At 38.4% G+C, this 6669-nt stretch overlaps 1 protein-coding gene and 1 long non-coding RNA gene across 8 annotated transcripts in view; one reads left to right on the top strand and one right to left on the bottom strand.

Moving 5' to 3' along the window:
* The window catches only part of LOC116080354, a 50949-nt gene that overhangs the window by 27056 nt on the left and 17224 nt on the right, over positions 1-6669 (bottom strand). The gene's annotated exons all lie outside the window — the stretch shown is intronic.
* Positions 4505-6669, top strand: part of Tdrd15 (tudor domain containing 15) — a 50256-nt gene continuing 48091 nt past the window's right edge. For 6 of the 7 annotated variants that reach the window (XR_004114415.1, XR_004114414.1, XR_004114413.1 and 3 more), the window contains exons 1-2: positions 4505-4593; positions 4967-5082. The gene's annotated coding sequence lies outside the window, so the exon portion shown is untranslated. Of the gene's footprint in view, positions 4594-4820; positions 5083-6669 lie in introns of those variants that run through there. The other variant, XM_031356724.1, reaches the window with a different exon arrangement.

Here is a 6669-nt window from a genome sequence, read left to right as displayed (position 1 = left end):
AGATATGAAACCAGTTGAGTGAATAAAGGGAAATATATTGGGAGGAGAGTTAGGGAAGCGAGGGCAATTAGGTGTTACACAGTATGCTCAAAGAGCATTGGATACTTCATGAAAATGATCTTATGGGACCCACAATAATAAGAAAGTCAGATTGTCATAAAATACTCATTATATAAAATTGACCTTGTTAATCCACTCCGGTAGTATTAAGTACTTTGACATTGTTGAATATCCATCACCACCATCCATCTCCTGAACTGAATCTTCATCCCAAATGAAAATGTCTATATTTAACAAATATAGCTTGTCCCTGACTACCACCATGTCACTCTGTGTCTGAGCCTAACTATTCCAAGAATCTCATGTAGATGGACTTATATGATTGTTGATCTTTCATGTTTGACCTATTTTACTTAGTATTGTGTTCTTAAGATTTATCCATGATGCAGTGTATATTACTTTCATTTTTTGACTAGTTGCATCACACATACATACACACACAGAGAGAGAGAGCGAGAGAAAAACAGAGAGAGAGAGAGAGAGAGAGAGAGATTAGTGGTTTGAATGAAAAAGACCCCCATAGGCTCATAGGGAATGGCACTATTAGAAGGTGTGGCCTTGTTGGAGGAATTAGTTATGGGGGTAGTATATGGGCTTCTAAGTCTCTGCTGCTCAAGCCATACAGTGTGTAGTTTTTCTTGTTGTCTGAGGATCTAGATGTAGAACTCTCAGCTACCTCTCCTCTACTTCAGCTAGATGATAATGGATTAAATGTCTGAACTTTAAGTCAGCCTTAATTAAATGTTTTTCTTTATAAGAGTTGCCATGGTCATGGTGTCTTTTCACAGCAATAAAGCTCTAACTCTCTCTCCCCCCAACCTGCCCCTCCCTCTCTCACACACACACCCACACACACTTTTGCTAATTAGTTCTTCTGTCAATGAACTTTGGTGTTGTTTCTACCCATCAGCTACTATGAATGATGCTGCTATGGGTGTTGGTGTATGTTGTGTGACACTGTTCTTGGGAATATGTGAACAAATGTTTATTTACCCAGATAGGAATCCAAGAGCCCAAATAAGGATACTACCAAAGTTCAACTAGTGAGGTTTTTGGGGGTTATATAGAGGGATATGAGTGAGGGATTACTTATAGGAGCAGCCATGACTCAGAGGACAAAAGCCCTCCTACAGTGGGTAACAAATCACAAAAGTTGAAGACCATCCTTTACAGATATTTCAGTTGGTCTGAGCAGGTCCATTTGTATCTGCTTCTTCCAGACAGCTCAGCCTGCATGACAGTGATTCTCAGCAGTTCTTACTGCTCATATATGCTTGGGGAGGGTAGGAGCCTAGTGAATCTGGTTAGTTCAGTGATTTCCAGAAGCTATTTTGAGTTGTTTCCTTTCTTAGCTTAAGGAGGTACCCCTTACAGGATGAAAATTTTCAGCTCCCCTTAGAACACCTTGATGTTTAATACTGCTGTGTATATCCTGTGTCTTAAGCTACCCTTGATGATGATAGTTTTTATCTTGGTGGAAACTGCTCTACAACAGTATGCAGGTATCTTTCTGAGTCCCTGTCCTCATTTTTTTTGGATACATATCTAGAGGTGGAATTGATAAGTGGGATGCTACCGCTGTTTTAATACCTTTTAAGGAACCGATGCATTGCTTTCCTCAACTGCTGCACATTTTGCATTCCCATAAACCACAGAGACATTCAAATCTCTCTGGACTATGCAAACACTTCACTACAGTTTTTAAAAAAATGTTATCTGCCTGGTGGTGGTGACACACACCTTTAATCCCAGCAATTGGGAAGCAGAGGCAGGTGAATTTCTGAATTCGAGGCCAGTCTGGTCTACAGAGTGAGTTCCAGGACAGCCAGGGCTACACAGAGAAACCCTGTCTCGAAAAACCAAAATAAATAAATAAATAAATAAATAAAAATAAAATAAAACAAAAACAAAAAATGTTATCTATATTACAAAAGAAATTAAAGTTCAAAAATATATCACTTGCTCAAAGTAACAGAGTGAATATGTATAAACAGTAAGCACTGCCATCTCAGGTTGTTTTCCTTATTGAGAAAATTAAGGAATCTGTATTCTTTGAGAGCATCTCCTATATGTATTATTGATTTTCAGTTGCAGAAGAGGGTAGCTTACACATTGAGAAAATATTTCATAAAAGGAGGCATGTTTGTCTCTCAGGGTACCAAAGAAAATAAATGGCTATATAAATATCAGGAAGGATTTAGACTAGAAATAAACTGACTGGTTGATATTAGTAAAGTATTGGGAAGTGTTATCAAAAGATGATTTGAAATAGTTCAGGATCTGAAAGATACCGTGTGTTGAATTCTACTTTAACATAGACTGAAGGCAGGGGAAGCCATTCAGAAAATGTTGGTCATTTAAAAGCGAAGGTCAAACTGTGTGGTTCCATACAGAATCTTCAAATTCTCTCATTCTATGCAGTATCTTTCAAATGAAAATGAAAAATTTATTCTTTGTGGCAATGGATAAATTTTGTCTTCTTAATCTCTTCATCCTCGATCTGTAGAGAATACAGACATAACTCTCAATTAAATTTCTTACTTTCAGAGTCTACTAACATCTCAGAAAAGATGTCCAAAATGATCTGGTTGGCGAGGAGTCTTCGGCTTTCTTTTCTTTTGAAATAGGGTCTTCCTTTGTAGTCCTAGTTTGTCTGTAGCTAACTAAGTAAATGAGGGTAGCTAGCCCCTAACTCATAGAGACCTATCTACCTCTGTCTCCTGAGTGCTAGGGTTAAAGGTGTGTGCCATTATATCCTGTCTTCGTGGACTTTTTTTTTTTTTTGTAGCCTTATTGAGTTGTTGTTCCAGTTCTCCCTGTGAGGGTATGAAGAAATATGATTTTGGTCTGATATTAAGACAACACAAGTATGTAACATCTATGCATTTTCAATGATGATATAAAGTGTGGGTGCCAGATAGCAGGCTTAAGGTATCCAGCCTAGAAGAAAGTAATCTAGTGAGGAGTTTATGTATCTACATCTTTATCTAGATTTGTGTATCAGCTGTTGTTTACAGTTACCTGTAGGGAATGTTTAGGTCTGTGTGTGATTTATGTTCTGAAGATCGATTCTGATTCTTTGGGTGTTTATATCGATGAGTAGTTTCCTTGATACAGTAAAGGAGGAATCAGAATTGTCTATTTTACAGTGAAGAGATTAAACAATAAATTGTTTTGAATATTAGCATGAATTCTAATCACATTAAAGACTATTTCAGGAAAATACTAAAATGAATGAAAACTCTTCTAGAAATCATTTAATAATACATTTGATGAGAAGATGATGTGCTATAGACACTAGTAGCAATATTCATCTGAAACACCACAAAAAACAATGAAGCAAATTATTGAAAAAAGATAACGAGAGTACGGTCCCTTACACTTGTGTTCTTTCATTCCATGCTTAGTCTTTGAAGTCTCCCATTGGAGTTTATAACTTCCTAAGTAGTAATATGTGTATGATTATGCCTACTGAGTCACTTAACAAGGCAAGTTGAAGTGTTGTAGTGGCAAATGTCCTGGCTCTTCCAAAACTTGTCATGGAGTAGTGGCCACACTGTGACAGCCTGCTATAGTCAACATGCTCAGTAATTCTATTATCAGACTTGGGGGTTACAACCTGTGCCCCAAGACAGGTCTGGCCATCTTCAAGAAGCCAGTTAAGGGGAACATTAATGGTGGAAACAGAAAAAGGAGTTTTATTCAATGTGGCCACATTAGAAAGAGGAACAAAGAGATCCAGTGAACCTACCAAGTTCATCTTGATGTGAGATCTAAGTTTAAATCACAGGGGCATGCCTTCACCAACAGGAGATTGTCAGCCCTCATCTGCTCTGTGCCCCTGGCCCTGCTCTGCTTGCTACTTAATCATAACTTAAGTAGTTTCCCTCTGCCATATGCTCTTGCCCTAATGGAGTGTCATCATGGGGCTTAATTCAATGAGGTTCTATGGGCTAAGACTGTCTACAAGTGTGAACCAAAATAAACTTTTCTTTTCTTTTCTTTTCTTTTCTTTTCTTTTCTTTTCTTTTCTTTTTTTTTTTTTTTTTTTTTTTTTTTTTTTTTTTTTTTTTTTTTTTTTTTTTTTTTTTTTTTTTTGAGACAGGGTTTCTCTGTGTAGCCTTGGCTGTCCTGGAACTCACTCTGTAGACCAGTCTGGCCTTGAACTCAGAAATCCGCCTGCCTCTGCCTCCCAAGTGTTGGGATTAAAGGCGTGCGCCACCACCGCCCAGCTCACAACTTTTCTTTTTAAAGATTAGTTTCCCTGGTATTTTCACGGAGACAGAAAGCTGACATCACACTGATGGGAGACATTCATTTCTTCCTAAGAACCACACAGCATGGAGTCCAGATACTGAGAGCATTTAGTGAGGATTCTGTTCAGTTACAGCCAGTAGTAGTGACTGTTTTTTTTTTTTAACTGAAATTTCTGATTTGGAAATTGGCCAGAATTGGCTAGTACAATAGAAAACGAGGTTAAAAAAAGAAAGAAAGAAAGAAACAAAGACAGAAACAAATAAAGGAAGAGGGAAAGTAAGACTCAAGTTGCATTAATCCCAGTTGCAAGGAATTAACATTTTTTAAGTAGAAATGATTTCAGGTGACCCATAAGATTCTATAAAACTTCAGAACAACTTAAGATCAACCTGAACTAGATGTCACTAAAATCAATGGATGGAGCCAAGGCCAGTGGAACCCAGGCCAGCCCTTATAGTGCTCATTTCTTATCCAATCTATATCTGATTACATTTCCCTCACTTACAGAAACCACCCTGCCAAGACCGGTCTCTATTTCTATAGGGTAGCTCTAGAGGATGTTGGTTACACTCATCAGTGTGGGGCTCACAAACTTTCGTCTTCCTATTTTTACCCACTCAGTCACTTTCTCTCAATTTTAATTGCCCAGATGCTGGCATCCTTGATAAGAACACTGCGGTAGAACCCACTTGCTGCAAGGGGAGGCTAGCAAGGATCTGGCCTGATTTCACAATTTTCACACCTTATAGTGAACAAAGTCTCTGAGTAAGTATGCTTACTTATTCTCTCCAATCAGTTGCAAAATGTAGGGTTAAAAAAAAAATCAGAATTAAACCTGGTGTTTTCATTTTCATTTATGACCTGTCATTGCTTAAGTTTATCTTTAATCACAAAAATAGGTTATAGTGGCATCATGAATTAAACAATAATATAAAGTGTTTAGGAGTTGGAGCTAAATTGTTATAATGTAACTTGGTAAGTTTTCTGGGAGTTGTGGGACTTTGGGGCGTCATATCTTTGGTCACTCATTTCTGAATGAAGTAATACTCTGTCATTGAAACTTTTGCCTACTTTAAAGTCATATGACTCCGTGAAATTTCTAAGCTCACCATCATTTTATTTATTATTATTTTTATTAATTTATTTTCCCATAAATTACATTCTGACCACAGCTTCACCTTCATCTTCTCCCAGTCTCTCCCTCCATCCCCTTCCCCATCCATTCCTCTGTCTCCCAGGGAAAGCAACCAACCATGGGGTATCAAGTTACAATAAGACTAGGCACCTCCCCTAAGGCTGGATGGGGCACCCCAGTAGGAGGACCCTTATGGTCCCCAAAGCAGGACAAATCATCAGAAACAGCCACCACTCCCCTGTTAGGAGACCCACAAAAACACCAAGCTGTACAACTATAACATATAGGTAGAGGGCCTAGGTTAAATCCATGTAGGTTCCCTGATTGCTGGTTTAGTCCCAGTGAGCCCCTATGAGTCCAGGTTTGTTGATTCTGTGGGTTTTCTCAAACATACTTGGCTAAAATTTTTTTCCTAATATTATTCTACATTTCTGTATACAGGAGTCTGGCATAATCATCATTAGAGAGGCTCTATCCAGTAGCTGATAGAAGCAGATGCAGAGACTTATAGTCAAACATTAGTGACTATGGTGAATCCTTCGGAAAGGGAGGAAAGATTATAGGAGCCAAACTGGTCAAGGTCACCACCGTTTTAAATGATGGGCTTTGGAAAGATTTGTGTTCTAATTAGATCATTTAAAATCGAGGGTTTGGAGTCTGAACACTCCAGTAATCTCTACTTGAGGGGCCAAAACTTAAGACAGACACACTTCTGGGACAGAGGCAAGCAGATTTCTGCTGCTTCAATTTTTTGCTCTGTGTGACTAACCAAAATGCTCTTTGTCCCATGCTCAGAGTTAGAGACATTACTGCCACGCAGCACACAGATTTATAACTCTGGCCAAAGGTTTCAGCAAGTACAGATTTCTTCAGTCTGAAGTTCACCTGTGTCTGTTCTCTGAAACTAAAACAGAACATTTTTTATCCGAATCTCTCTTACCTCAGAACCTTGGGTGACGAGACTAAGAGCTGCCAAAGAACTTACAGCATTGGTGATAATGTATGGTATTGCCCTGGAGTTACCCATGGCTTTTATCTATCAGTCTCTTTTCAAACTGAGATAGTGTCAACACGGACACAGACAGACAAGAACAAAGGAACAGTGTCCATTACAATGCTTCCTGAGTGTAAATAGAAAGATTATGACTCAAGGAGCTGATGAAAATGAGCCTCTTATTTAGAGCATTTATTATGTTACAATTGGCAAAGCTTTTTTT

This window comes from Mastomys coucha, unplaced genomic scaffold (genome assembly GCF_008632895.1).
Source record: "Mastomys coucha isolate ucsf_1 unplaced genomic scaffold, UCSF_Mcou_1 pScaffold6, whole genome shotgun sequence".
Classification (NCBI taxonomy): domain Eukaryota; kingdom Metazoa; phylum Chordata; class Mammalia; order Rodentia; family Muridae; genus Mastomys; species Mastomys coucha.
The sequence above is the reverse complement of the archived record's forward strand: the minus strand, read 5'-3'. Positions and strand labels throughout refer to the sequence as shown.